Source organism: Ambystoma mexicanum, chromosome 5q (assembly GCF_040938575.1).
Source record: "Ambystoma mexicanum isolate Mex_15411 chromosome 5q, UKY_AmexF1_1, whole genome shotgun sequence".
NCBI classification, from domain to species: domain Eukaryota; kingdom Metazoa; phylum Chordata; class Amphibia; order Caudata; family Ambystomatidae; genus Ambystoma; species Ambystoma mexicanum.
The window spans coordinates 1227568051-1227583228 of record NC_090933.1 but is presented as its reverse complement, the minus strand read 5'-3'; positions in this window follow the sequence as shown (position 1 = coordinate 1227583228).

Sequence of the window (15178 nt, the reverse complement as noted above, 5' to 3'; positions counted from 1 at the left end):
TGAGCATGGATGGTGTCAGCCACATCAGCCTCAACGGGAGGGGGGGGGGTTATGGGTGCCCTTGACTGGTCCTCCACACATGGGGGGACAGGCTCACCCTGCAAGTAATGACCACGTCCCCTACCGGATCCACCACGGCCACCACTTGTGGCTCTTCCACCTTTGCCACCCTTACGGAATCCTCACCTCCCAGCCATGGCACTGATGTTAATGTGCGTATGGGAGTGGCTGTAAACTATTGTCCTGGGAAATTGGGGGTCAAAGGGGTTGGGTACCAGATGGTAATTGTACCCTAGTGCTCTAGCAAGGCTGAATGTAACCCCTGAGGAAAGATGACGGGTCACGCTACGCACAGGAGCCCCAAAAAAGGGAGATGACGTGCACGCAACCCCTCCTAGACCACGTGTGCAGAAAGAAAAACCTGCACTACGCTGTGGCACCCAGTAACACAAGAGTGAACGTATGCATGTCACACGCAGCCTAGAATGACCTCTGAAGGGGTAGGCTACACACGGGGCAAGCACAGATGTCAGATACGTGCGTGACTCACCGTCTGCCAGGTAAAAGAGCGTGAAAAAGGAGCGTGTTTGGTTGGCAACACCCCCGCCAAAAGAAGATTTGTACGCTGTCTGAGGAGACAGGACAACAGTAGAAGGGAACACTGTTTGAGGGAACAGGCCCAAGTAAACCAGTAAAAGAGAAAAAAGAGAAAAATCTGTCAGAGGTAACAGGGAATACGAACTTGAAACGCTGTGAAGTAAATCGCGTGTGAAACGACAAGAAGTACAGAATTCACCCTCTCGCTCTCCACGAAAAGCACGTACAAGGAAATGGTGTTCTACACGTACCTTTTATACAGGCCCACACGTCCAGCGTCACTTACGCGGCGTGTACGCGCTAGGACCATTTCCACCAATTACACGCTTTGACACTCGGACGTGTCTTTCATTTTTTTAACACGCAACATTTTCAACGTGTGCCCAATTCAACGTGCACGTGACTTCATAGGCGTGCATATGCTGGCGACGCGTTTACGCGCTAAGGGCCTTTGGTCCAATGACATCGCATATGCGTGCTGCCGTGCATACGCGCATGGCCCTTTCCTCGTATTACACGCGGACATGCAGTTTTTCACGCGCGCTGAAATGCGCATGCACGTCTGTACGCGTCACGTCACAGGGGCGCTTGCGCTTGAGGGGCCTTCTGTCCAATGAAAATGCGTATGCGTGCAGACGCGCTTACGCGCTAAGGGCCTTTCCTCGAATTACACGCTGACGTGCAGCTTTTTCACGTGCCAAATCACTCCGTATCAAGCTGGCCATGCGTATGCACACGGAAGACCACGCTCCTGCCCAGAAGGCCGAACTACTTCCCCCCAGAGCCCCGAGCACGCTCCCACCTGCCATCTGCTGCTTCCTGACTGCCTGCTGCCCACGTGCACTGCCATTTGCTGCCTGCACATCAGCCAGGGGTGCTGTTGCTGTGACCACCCCTGCTGGAACCAAAGACTCCCGACTGGGATTCCATCGCTCCACAGCCCAGCCCCAGGACCCAGTTGCCCACCCACTCCTGCCTCTGGGGTTGTCATGCCGGGGCAAACACCATCGGTGACCATTGACAACCCCCTGCCAGAGAGGCAGAGGGGCACCAGCTTCAGTGCCACCGAAGTTGGTGTCCTGGTGGAGCAAGTCCTGGGGCAGTATGATGCCCTCTTCGGAAGTTACCGCGCCGACAAAGAAGGACGGACTCGTATCTGGACTGACATCGTGACTGCCATCAACGCGGAGGGGGTGGCAGTCCGCGACTTACAACATGTCAGGAAGCGCTGGGAGGACTTCAGGTCGAGGACCCTGAACAAGGCCCGGCGCCTCTTGAAGGCAGCGGATGCCAAGGGGCGCCGGGGCCACTTGTCGGAAGAACAGATGAGGGTCCTGGAACGCATATCCCCAGCGCTCCACGTCCAGGTCCTAGAGAAGCAGACCCGTCTGGAGTCGAGCGGTGAGTGTACATTCATCCTGATTGTGAGCAGTGCGTGTGGTGATTATTCGGTAGTGTGCAGGTTGCACATCTGTTTGTATGGGGTCGAGTATGGGTGGGGGTGTACAGGGCCGTGGGGCTGACACATGCGAGGGCTGTAATGTGTGAGACATGGATGGTGCTTGCGTGTGTAGGCTTGCATGTCAAATGCAGTTGTGTGGGCACACATGTTTGGATGAATGTGTATGTAAGTAGACATGTCCGTGATGTCACGCATGTATGTTGTTTTCGGCTGCATGTATCAGCACTGTGTACATGTGCATGTGTGTGTATTTGACAAGGGTGCAACAGTGATGCAACATGGATGCATGTGACAGCGGTATGTGGAAGCCTGATTGGCAGATGTGACATGGATGCCCGTCTGAACAGTACGACACTTGGCAGAGGTGTACACATGCATGCAAGTGTGGTGGTGTGTGTACATGTGTGGTGCACTTCCTGTGTTGCATGTGATGTCGGGCTCACCTTTGGCTGCTCATGCTGTTGTATGTGTAAGGATGGTGGTGGCAGTTGCGATATGGCTGTGGTATGGCTCATGTGTGCGAGTTGTAATGACATGTGTGTTGGGGATTGTGATGACCTGTCTGAGGTTCGCCAATGCCACTCATGTGCAACTGTCATGTGTGTATGTGTCCATTGTACAGTGCCCTGATGCCTGTGTTTTGTTTCTCCCTGTCTGCAGCGTCAACTGATGAAGAGGGCGGAGAAGGTGCTGTGGAGCACAGCGGCGGGGATCCCACCGCCAGCCGGAGACGCAAGGCCCGGCTCCCCTCCCATGTTGTCATCTCGTCGGGGAGTGAGGAGTCCGGTGCCACGTCCCAGGCCGCAGCTGCCGGGGGGAGGTCCAAGAGGCGGAGGTTGGAGTTGGACTCCTCGGCAGCAGAAGGGGCAACTGGGACCCCACAGGGCCCAACAGGGGAAGATGGCACGGAGTCATCCAGGTTGGTGGGGGGTTTGGTGGAGGAGGAGGCCGTGCAAGCACCAGAGACGGGGTCTGGAGGTGGGGATCCCACTGGTGCTAGTGGTGCAGTGCAGGACCAGAGACAGGAGGCAGCACAGGCCGCCGCGGAGGTGCCTGTGTGCAATTCTGTCCCCGATCCTGTCCCTGCATCATCTTGCACCAGCAGGGATGCCTACGTCCAGACCCGTTTTCAGGCAGGGGATGAGCTGACGTCAACTGGCCTTCCTCTGCCTGCGGACGTGGCTATCCAGGTCCGGGTTGAGCCTGTCCTGGCTGGTGTGGCGTTGCGTCAACGGGCCATGCGAGGTGACCTGCAGTCTTTTCATGGAGAGACTGCACGTCATCTCGAATGGCTCGTTGACCACGTCAGCCTGCTGGGACAGGTCACCCAGGCCGGATTCCTCCGTCTGATGGGGCTTGCTCCGACCCCCTCCTCAACTGGACCCCCTACGCGCCAGTCGTCCTCTGTGCCATCTTCCCACCCATCAGTCACCTGGGTGCCCTGTGGAGCTGCCTCTGATGGTGCGGCCAGGCTGGTGGAGGAGGCATCCCTGCCACAGTCGGGAGTCGGACGTCCAGCAGGGGTGGCCACATCTACGACTGCACCCCAGCCGGCGGAGGATGTGCAGGCAGCAGGAGGCAGTGCACGGGCAGAGGCAGAGCAGCAGCAGCAACATGGTGGGAGCCATGAAGGCTCGGGGCCTTCGACATCGGAGGGGCAGGCATCGGCCGGAGGGCAGGAGGACCCAGGACAGAGAGTGTCTTCCGTGTGGCAGCGGTTGGGCCACGCCATAGATGCGGAGCGGCGGCGGGCGGAAGAGGTGCGGCTCACAATGGTCAGGGCGGAGAACTCCATGTGGAGGACCCTGAGGCGGGCCGAGTGCCTCGAGGCAATCCGCAGGGGGTTGGAGGAGGACACGGCGTCGTCCCTGCGGACCCTCGGGGCCATGGAACAGGACCGCCTCCGGGACATCGAACAGGAGTTCGATGATGCCCTGGCCCGGAACACCACGGAGTGAGCCGCTGGACTTTCCCGCCGCCTTTGTATATAGTTCTTTAGTATTAGGTTTCCTTTGTTGGTTCTTATGATTTGGAGTCGACGGACACTGCTCCACTTTTTGTATATAGTAGCATTTTAGTTAGGGTTTTTTGTAGGTTTCCTTTGTTCAGTTGGGCTCATGGACCCTTGGAAGTTTTGTACATAGTTCTTCATTGGATTGATTTTATTTTTCATTTGACTTTGGACAACATTTTTTTGGATTAGGATTTGGTGTTTTTATTTTTTTAAACGGACATGCAGCTTATCTTTTTTTCATTGCCATTGTAGTTTGTTTCATTTATTTTGCATTCTTATTTTTTTTAATACAATTTTGTTTTCATACTTCACTGTGTGGTATCATCTCATTGGTTTCATGCATGTCATGTTGGGTGTTTTCCCATTCAATTGCAACCATTGTGTGTGACGGACATGGGTTCATTAGCTTTATGAACATTGGGGGTGTAACATGTAATTTCCATTTCCATGTGGGTGAATGGGTTACTTGGTAGGGCTTTTTGGCTGTGGAGGCTGACCATAACGCACATGATTGGGGATTGTGAGGACCTGGTGGAGGCTGCCCATGGTGGCTGGGGGGTGGGGGTGCAGGGGGACATGAGTGGGGGCCTGGTGGAGGGTGCCCATGGTGGCTGGGGGGTGGGGGTGGTGGGAGACATGAGTGGGGGCCTGGTGGAGGGTGTCCCTGCACTGCTGGGGGGTGGGGGTGGTGGGAGACATGAGTGGGGGCCTGGTGGAGGGTACCACTGGTGGCTGGGGGGTGGGGGTGGTGGGAGACATGGGTGGGGGCCTGGTGGAGGGTGCCCCTGCACTGCTGGGTGGTGGGGGTGGTGGGAGACATGAGTGGGGGCCTGGTGGAGGGTGCCCCTGGATGCTGGGATGCTGGGGGGTGGGGGTGGTGGGAGACATGAGTGGGGGCCTGGTGGAGGGTGTCCCTGCACTGCTGGGGGGTGGGGGTGGTGGGAGACATGAGTGGGGGCCTGGTGGAGGGAGCCCCTGGTGGCTGGGTGGTGGGGGTGGTGGGAGACATGAGTGGGGGCCTGGTGGAGGGTGCCCCTGGTGGCTGGGTGGTGGGGGTGGTGGGAGACATGAGTGGGGGCCTGGTGGAGGGTGCCCCTGGATGCTGGGGGGTGGGGGTGATAGGGACATGGGTGGGGGCCTGGTGGAGGGTGCCCCTGGTGGCTGGGATGTGGGGGTGGTGGGAGACATGAGTGGGGGCCTGGTGGAGGCTGCCCCTGCACTGCTGGGGGGTGGGGGTGGTGGGAGACATGCATTGTTGATCAGTAGTGCAAGGTGACATGTGGGTTGGCTGGGGGGAATACCCATGGTGGATGGGCTGCCTGCGGGAAATGAGCAGGGGTGCAGGGTAGTCCCCCGTGGTGTGGGCTGCCTGCAGGGGCCGTGGAGGTTGTGGAGCGTACACCTGGGAGGACCCACACGGCCAATTCACGTGTAGTACTCCCCAGAACCCCTGAAATACACATACCCTGCTGAAATCGTGTGTGGAACTTCCCGCGCACCCCTGAAATACACGTACCCTGCTGAAATCGCGTGTGGAACTTCCAGCGCACCCCTGGAATACACATACCCTGCTGAAATCGCATGTGGAACTTCCCGCGCACCCATGGAATACACGTACCCTGCTCGCACTGGGCCAATCGCGTGTGGAACTTCCCCCGCACCCCTGAAATACACGTACCCTGCTGGAATCGCGTGTGGAACTTCCCGCGCACCCCTGGAATACACGTACCCTGCTGAAATCGCATGTGGAACTTCCCGCGCACCCATGGAATACACGTACCCTGCCCGCACTGGGCCAATCGCGTGTGGAACTTCCCGCGCACCCCTGGAATACACGTACCCTGCTGAAATCGCATGTGGAACTTCCCACGCACCCATGGAATACACGTACCCTGCTCGCACTGGGCCAATCGCGTGTGGAACTTCCCGCGCACCCCTGAAATACACGTACCCTGCTGGAATCGCGTGTGGAACTTCCCGCGCACCCCTGGAATACACGTACCCTGCTGAAATCGCGTGTGGTACTTCCCGCGCACCCATGGAATACACGTACCCTGCTCGCACTGGGCCAATCGCGTGTGGAACTTCCCGCGCACCCCTGAAATACACGTACCGTGCTGGAATCGCGTGTGGAACTTCCCGCGCACCCCTGGAATACACGTACCCTGCTGAAATCGCGTGTGGAACTTCCCGCGCACCCATGGAATACACGTACCCTGCTTGCACGGGGCCAATCGCGTGTGGAACTTCCCGCGCACCCCTGAAATACACGTTCCCCGCTTGGCGTTTGCTGTTTGCCAGCCCGGTGAACTGGTCCAGGGTTAGCGCAGCCCTTTGCGATGATTTAGCGATTTTGATGGCTTTTCCTTGCGCGAGGGCGTTCTTGGGGCGTTACTGGCGCTGCTGCAGGGTCGCTGCGATTCTCTGCGCCACGGCTGGTTTGGGAGCCTAAAATCCATGAATACGCTGTGCGCGGAAATCGGTTTTAGCGCACGTGCCTGGCGCAGTCAATCGCACGCGGACACTCTGCGCCACCCGCTTGCGACACTTTTCTGCGAAATTCTATGAATTACCCTGACAGACTCTGGTGGATTTAAAGGCTAACTTAAAATAAGCTTGTACGCCATTCTTCTCCTGAGGACATTCTAATGAGTTCTTTATTCTAGCTTTGCTTTTCTGTTTTTTTGTATATCCTAATATGTAGGTTCCACTTGTTTTTAAAATTATATTTATTTTGTGGTTGTGTTTATTACTTTGGAAATGTATTCTAAAATTAATATGTGCGTATTAATGATTAATTATTGATTTAGGTGTGTTAGACTGGTTTTGATACCACTAGATGCGTAATGCTACTTAATGTTCTGCGTCCTCCAAGACTCGGGTTGCTGATGAGACATTTCTAGTCCATTATATCATGTGCACCTGGTTCAGGAGCTCTCCACTTGCCCAATTATGACAGACCATCGATGGACTATGAAAGACTATTCAGAGTTATGTTGGCGCCTCACTGGTCACATCTGGGGCCACCATAACAAGCAATGTCACCTTTAACATCCATGCAGAGGATGCCACGAGGAAGTCACTTTATCCAGTCCATGGTCTGAGCAAGAATCACGTTCACACACGCCCATCCTCTCTGGTGACCTGTGTTCGCAGCACCTAAACATTACCACGTTGCGTGGTTCCTTTCTCGGCGTAGTCGTCATGTTGTGAGGACAATCCAAACATGTAGAACGTTATTTTGTTGTTTAAGAATTCATTTTAACAGAAACCCATTAACGACATGAATGAATTTATCAACAGAATATTTTTCATCCATATGCCATAAACCTTATGAAAATGGAATTTGTAATTCACTGACATCGGGCATTTAAGTTTATACTAAGTTCTCCATTTTGATAGGGTCTTTTCCCATAAAATGCCAATGCCAGAGATCTATTTATGATGAGAGCTGCAGGGCAGACTGAACCTGCTTTACACCCTTTAGCACAAGCGCTAAAGGTCTGTGTGCCCCCTGCATGCTGCAAACCCAAGTATGCCCTCTTATTTTACAGACCCCATCAGGCCATTAGTGAGATCGTCTGCGGGCGGTAATGGGTTAATGTGTCTGAAGAGGGCGGTGCCCATGTTACATAAACTCAGGGCGCTTGTTCTTCTTCTTGCTGATAGATTTTTATCCATCAGTGGTGATTTTTTGGATACCGAGGCTTGAGCCTCATTACTCCATCTTCTCGGGTTGAGTGTGTAGTCGTGGGTTTGTGTTCTTCTTGGTCTGTGTGGTCTTGTCACAGTAGGGCTGGTTTCACAGGGTCTTCGCAGTGATGGGCCGCGGGTAGCAGTCGAAGGGGTTTGCAGTGGTGGCAGTGAGTCTTCTGATCAGAGGGTTCGGGTTCTGATCCAGTTCGTGGCAGAAGTTCTTCCTCAGCTTCGCTAGATGTTCATCCAACAACTCGATGTCCAGGTCTCTGTGAAGGTCTGCTATCCTTGTGAAGATTGGAGCTCCAGACGATATCCGCAGGGCCTTGTTCTGGACTATCTGAAGACTCTTCCGGTGTCGCTCATGGCAGGTCATCCATGCTGGGGAGGCATAAATCAGAAATAAATCAGAAACTCAGGGCTGTGAGACTTGTCTTTTAAAGCCTGTCTTTCCCAGGTGGGCCAGAAAGAGAATGTGGAAGCTAACACCACATGCACAGTACTCCTGTGGGGACACAGAGGACAGCTGGGATCTCTGACGAGTTGCCGTTACTAAAAGGCTGCTGCCTTCTTTCATGCATGGCCCTGCCTGTCTCACAAACGCCCACTTGACCTTGCAGTCAGAGTAGCGTCACTTGACACATGCACCTACTGCAATATAAATATACGAGCAATGGAAGGTCACAGGTGTGTAACTATGTGGCACTTACAGGCTGGCAAAGCCAACCTATTATCTCATTAATTATGTAACCTTGTTCTATGTGCTGTGCATAGTGAAACGCCGGCAATGCCTGTAAAGTCAGTGCAGTGTTTGAATGTTGGATAATTGCGCTTAACTCGTCTTTGCTTTTGTCCTTTGCGAACACCCACGTCGTTCTTTACGCTTGGGATACGTCTGTTCTCTTGCATGACAGTAGAACATGGCCTGCATTTTATTGTTTTTGTATGAACAATGTGTGTTTAACATAAACAAGTCCATCAACAGTCCACATAATCTATCCCAGTAAGCAAACAAGCAATGGGCAATTAGAAAGAAACACACATGGGTGAACTGGGCCGAAAAAAGAAAAGGAAAAAAAAAATAGTCCACATCCAACCCCCCGCCCCCTACCCACTCCTATAATGAAGATGAATTATTTCTTAAAACATGGCATTTGTAGATGTTTTCTTTAAATCACATACGTAATTGCGTATGCAGTTGCGTAAGCAGTTCGTAAGTGCAGCAATTCATGAGGCGAGCAAGCAATGGGCATGCTGTCTGTACACCAATTATTCTTCAAGTACTGTATGTGTCATAATCGTTTCCCACTCTGCGAGCACACGCGGATGTGCAATGTGGCAGGTGTGTGATGCCTCGCTATTATACGAATGACATCGTCACAGCTAATACAATGCATTGCTGTTGGTAAGATTATGCCTGAGCTTTGTCTGTCCCTCTTAAAGCGAAACAGCATTACTGGAAACTGCGTGTGGTCCATTGTGCGATTGAAAGGTAAAAAAAAACAGAATGGTGTGTTAAAATGTGACACAAACAAGTTTTTTTAAAACATTTTTTTTAAATTGTTATAGCTGATGTTAACATAATTAATTCACATTTTTAAAACCTTTTTATACATATTATATTTACATTTTATAAATTAACTGTTTAAATCCTCCTCTGCCACTTACCATGTACCATCTGCCATATTGCTTTAAACTGTGCTACAGCTTATTATTTGCTTAAAAAATGTATCAAGTTATTACAGATTCAGTGTCCTCTAGTTTCAACTCATTGAGAAATGCTATTGTTCTTATTGAAACTACAGAGTAAATAGTTCTCCACAATGCTTCAGACGTATAAACACCAAATGGTTCTGTTATCTGTTTGAAGTATTTTACTCGGTGGCTGAGGAGTTTCTTGCACTTAGTAAGTAAGTGTCTCAACGTTTCTGTTTTGTCTTGTTGTTTACAATATCTACAATATCTTTGTTCCATATTGATGAGCTTTCTCCGAGCCATCACCTGTCTTGTTGGCCATAAATTCAAGCGAAATCGAAGAAAGTCATTTCGATGCTTCATTGATGGTGTCCTAGTCAATATCGTTCAGGTCTTTTTACCATGATTGTTGAAGGATCGTAGTCACGGTAATTGGAACATCTAACACTTGTTTTGTCCCAATCCATTGCAAAAATCCTTGTCTTTATCTGTATAGGGTTCTGGAGCAGAGTTATCAATGAAGCATCTATTGTCGCCAAAGTATTAACGACTAAATTTCACCATTTAGATATAAAACAGTCTTTGGATGAGAAGATGTAGACAGCCAGCGAACCCAAGACTGTGGCAGATTTCCAAGCTAGCAGGCATTTTCTAAATAGTGCTATTACTAGCCATGTGTACCTCATGTTGATTGAAATTAATCCCAACTCGTATCTAATAATTGGTAATGGAGTTGACGTAGGTAGATGAAGTACCTCCCTCCAATATTTTGCTTCCAGGCTGTTCCAAAATTCTTCCTTTATAATGAATTTTGTTTCTGAAGAGTACAGAAATTTTGGTGTTACTTTTTGATTGTAAAATGTTAAGGCAGGGACCACAGTATACTTTCCATATTTTCTTAAAATGATATCTTAGTTTGTTGAATAAATGTGGTTACCCTATCTTGTTGTTGTTGTTTGAACACAGTGATCAGTGATTTGATTGGCAGGCAATATTTGAGCTCCTAGGTATATATAGTGATTCACTACCTTGAGACTCTCTCCCATCAGATTCCAATTGTGTGTTTTTTTGATGTTTTTCCAGTGACATTGAAAATCATAACTTTTGTTTTTTCACGATTGATGCTCAAATAATTGGTATTTGTGTAAGTTATGACTGCGTCCATTTCTTTCTGTAAACCCTTAGGGGTTATCGACATTATCACCAAATCGTCCGCGTACATTAAGAGGGCATGCTTTTATTTGCTAATTTAGGTGGGTCCGTACAGATGTTATTGAAGATCTCTCCCACATCAGATATAAAAAAATTAAACAGTGCTGATGCAAGCGTACATACCTGTCTCAGTCCTCTGAATGTTTTGATTGCATGTGATAATTTACCCTCATTTGTTAATCTAATCTGTACACTATTATCCGTGTGCAGGTCTTAGATTAAATGAATGATGTATTTAGGGCAACCTTGACAAACAAGTTTCATAATTAACAATTCACGAGAGACAGAGTCAAATGCAGCTCGCAGATCTATATACATGAAATATAGCGGCTGTTTAATTGTTTTATGATGCTCAATAATTGATGTTAAGGTAAAAAGGTTGACACAAGTTCCCATTCCAGCTACAAATCCAGTTTGTAGTGGATCACTTGCTGCTGATTGTAAAGTCCATTGGTTGAAATCTCTGAGAATAAATCTCAAGAAATGCTTGCCTGAAGCATCTAGCAAAGAGATTGGCCTGTAATTTTTGGGTAGCTTTCTGTCTCCTTTTTTAAAAATCAGGATGATGATTGCAGATTTCCATGTTTCTGGTATTTTGTTTGTTTGTATAATCTGATTGAAAATTAGAGAAAGATCTTTGTCCATTCTACAGGATTTTGTCTGAACATGTAGTTGCTCATCCCGTCGGGGCCCGGAGCTCGGGAATTTGATAGTTTGTTTATGAAGTACAAAACATCTACTTCTTCAATGATTAGTCCTTCGTAGTGGGAAGGTTCAGTTTTAGCTTGGTTCTTCTGAGATTTTTCCTTCTTGTAGGTGTTGCTAAAATACGATGTCCATTCTAGTTCGCTTACCCCGTTGATTTGTATATTTCTTTGGGTAGTATTGGTACTGGCATTAATCAATGCCCTTGTTCGACCCATGTCTTTGTTGAGACTGCTTCTCAACATGCACTCTCCATCTTTTTGGAACATGTGTATTCAATATGCTCTAAGCCAATTTTTATAATGGCAATTGAGTGTTTTTATTCTCTGATTTTTATCTGAGCAATTTGAGCTCAAAATGAGTCTTTTATTTTTTCTTAAAGTTGTTTTTTTAGCTTGAACAAGGGCATCAAATTCATGTTTCGGTTTAAAATGTTCTAGCTTATGGTCCTTGTATGTTACAGTGTAGAGGTGCAGAAATGCTGTATAGTCAATAGAGCTTGTTTGATCGTGTTGACTATTCAGCTCAATCTTTTTTTTAAATTCAAATAAATTCTGCCCATTCCATTTTAGTCTCGTTCTAGCGTTATTAGCTATTAGTTGGTGTTTGTAAGTTTCACTATTTCCTTGAGTGGTCGAACCCACCAATATCCATTTTAGATTTATAACTTTATGGTCACTATACGTCTGTGAAAGAACGGTAAGGCTTACAGCTCTGTTGAAAGTCTCAGGGTTTAGATGCACATAATCGATTATTGACAATGTTGTTCCTCTTTCCCACGTTACATTGGGAATGGTATCTCCCGGTATTGCTCCATTGCACATGACTAGTCTATGCTCTTTTATTAGTCTCTTCCATCTTAAACAGATTAAATTAAGTTTTTGTGTGTGAGTTAAAATGAGTTGTAAGTTTAAGGCACCTGCAATTATCACCGTTGTTATCTCTGGAGACTCCATTATGATGTTCAATAATAATTCTAGATCTAAAAAGAAGACATGATCAGGTATGCCTTTGGGATTTCTATAGACGTTTAGAATGGCCATTGTGCCTTCTAAATATTCCAACCTAACAAGCTGCAAATATGGGTTCGGAGTTAGCCAAGATTAAATACGCAAACTCCTATGATTTTTAATAATTACCATTAAGCCAGAGGAAGGTCTTCCACATTTTCCAGATTTTGCCAGGTTAAGTAGAACAGTATGATTCTCCCAAATTGGACTGCTGATTAACCACGTTTCCTGTAACATTATTATGTCATGGGGAGCAAGAACTTCAGCGCTGGCACCAAATAAATGGATATGACCACATGTGTTCCAACTAATCAGTGAGACCTAACTTTGATGTCTGCTTAGTTATGAGCTGTTCATCGGTTCCCTTTCTTCGATAGATAAATGAGAGACATTATTTTCAAATGACTGTTTGGCCAGATAATTATCTTTCTTTTCCATCACGATGTTTCCCTCGCCATCCATACACGTTGGACCTCTGGCCAAAACAAATCCCAATGCAAATATTTCCATTCGAGCTAGCCATAGAGCATTTCGGGTTAGATTAGATTGAATCCAGAGTCTCACTATGGAATGGTCATTCTCCTTAAAAAAATTGAACTTGTGCAATGTCAGTAGATGTTATATCTTGTAACGAGTGCACTTCTTCACAGATTACCAACATGCTTGTACGATTTAAAACATAATCTGGGTATGGAGCAGGACGACACTTTAATATTAGTCTGTTAGTTTTTCTTTTGTCTTGCTCCGGTGGTTTGACAAGTCTGTGCTGGATGTTTATTAGTTGTTCTTTGTTCTATTGAATTTTATCTTTGGATGAATGGTCTTGCATGGTCATATTAATTTTGAAGTAATTTTCAATTGCCCTTGCGATTTGAAGTTCTATCTCAGCAGGTTTTGGTTGTTGACTTGATGGAAGCAATGTACTTTCTCTTTTTGTATTTTGCTGAGAGTTGTAATCACTATTCCAGTTGTTTTCAACCATTTCTATTTGATCTAAGCTCTTTTGCTGTGACTGATGCTTTGTGGTTGTTTGTTTGGATTGCAGATTCTTTGTCTGTTCTTTAGATGTCAAGAAACAATTTAATTGTAGTTTTTGTACTTCTTGTTCATACAGAACAGACAGAATATTAATGTTAGTTTGCTCCTGCACTGACGGTAAAAGGCTTTCTTCGTTGTTTAGACTTGTTGATGTCATTTGTAAATTTGTGACAAGGTTTGAAGTCGTTAGAGAAATCAAGGATGGATTACTGCTTGATTATTGTAATTCTATGTATTTTTTTATTGAGTTTTCAATCTCTGCTTTGATGTCGGTCAGCTTTGAGAATCCTTCTTTTTGCTTCAGGTCAAAACCTCCCACAGTAATGTTACTCATGGTATCTATTTGAGAAGTGGAATTTTTGGTGTGAGTCTCATTCGGACTCAATTGCAGTTGCTTATGTGCCTCTGGATCTAAGACAGTTTCTGCTACAGGTACTACTTTAGGTATGGGTACACATTCAGTAGCTAATTTGTTGGTTGTAGCATGGACTAACAAATTCCTAGCTCCCTCCTCAGAAGCTAATATAGTTGGTATCTGCAGACTAGATGGTTGAGAGATCGGTAAACTTTTAACCTTGTTGCATAGCTCATCGTCCTCGTACGTCGATACATTCATCAATGCATCAGAGACGTCACTAATGCAAGTGTATATTGTTTCCGAGTCTGTTGGCATCGCCTTGTTAGATTTTGCAATCTGCCCTTTTTCCAGGGGTTTACTTTTCGACAACAATCCATTGACAGTAACATTCACAGTTTTAATGTTACGAAGACATTTTCGTGAAGTGATTGCTCCCCTCTTAACTTTTCTTACGGGTGCATTTTTGTATTTCTTGCCTGGACCACTTGGTACAAGTGCATCAATTTTGTTCAGTTTGTGTTTATCTGTTGCAATTTTGAAAATGTCATATGTGTCAGCCGTTTTTTTGGGTTCATCTGTTGTCTCTTCAGCTGATTCCTGCGACACCTTCTCCTGCAGCACCGAGATTGCAGATGTTGAAGGCTTTTGTGGGTTTTGTAAGGCTAAGTTTGTATCATCGTGAGCCTGTTTTACAGCTTCCTCGAACCCACTCTTATTCGCAGTTGAATCTCTATTGTTTTGAGTTTTCACCTTTACTGGAGCTGAGCAAAGCTCCTTTGACAGATTAATAATGGGCAAGCTGAGGTTATCAATGCCAGTTAGATCGACACACCCTTCTGGTATCCGAGGAGCTACTGATGAAACCTGCGCACCCTTTATATTATTTGTCGATTCGGCGTTGACCTTGAACAAAGCTGCTGTACATTCCGAGTTATTAGCTAAGTCACTATTTTCTCGTCTGGAGCAAGTAATGCAGATGTCCAATGCTGTTGCAAGACTGTTCCTCTGGCACTTGTCAGCAGCTAACATTCCATTCTCTGGTGTGTCTTTTTGAAAGATGTTTAAGGTAGTTTTAGCGACCTCCGCTAAAAGTTTTTTATCAATAGTAGAGTTTCTTACGTTCTCTAACAGAGCTGCGTGCGTCAAATCCATCCTCTTATTCATATCTTGTAAAACCACATTATGATCAATGGACTGTTGTTCAATCTTAGACACTTTATTGGTTGTTGTGTGAACTGCGAATGCTAGATATTTGATGTTGTCTTTGAGTTGCTCGTACATTTTGAGAAATGGGGCGATGGACATACACATTGATGACAATATCAAGGTCTGCAGTTCTTGTGAATTTTGCTCATTTCCTAGAGTCACTTGCTCAAACTCGCCACGTCGCA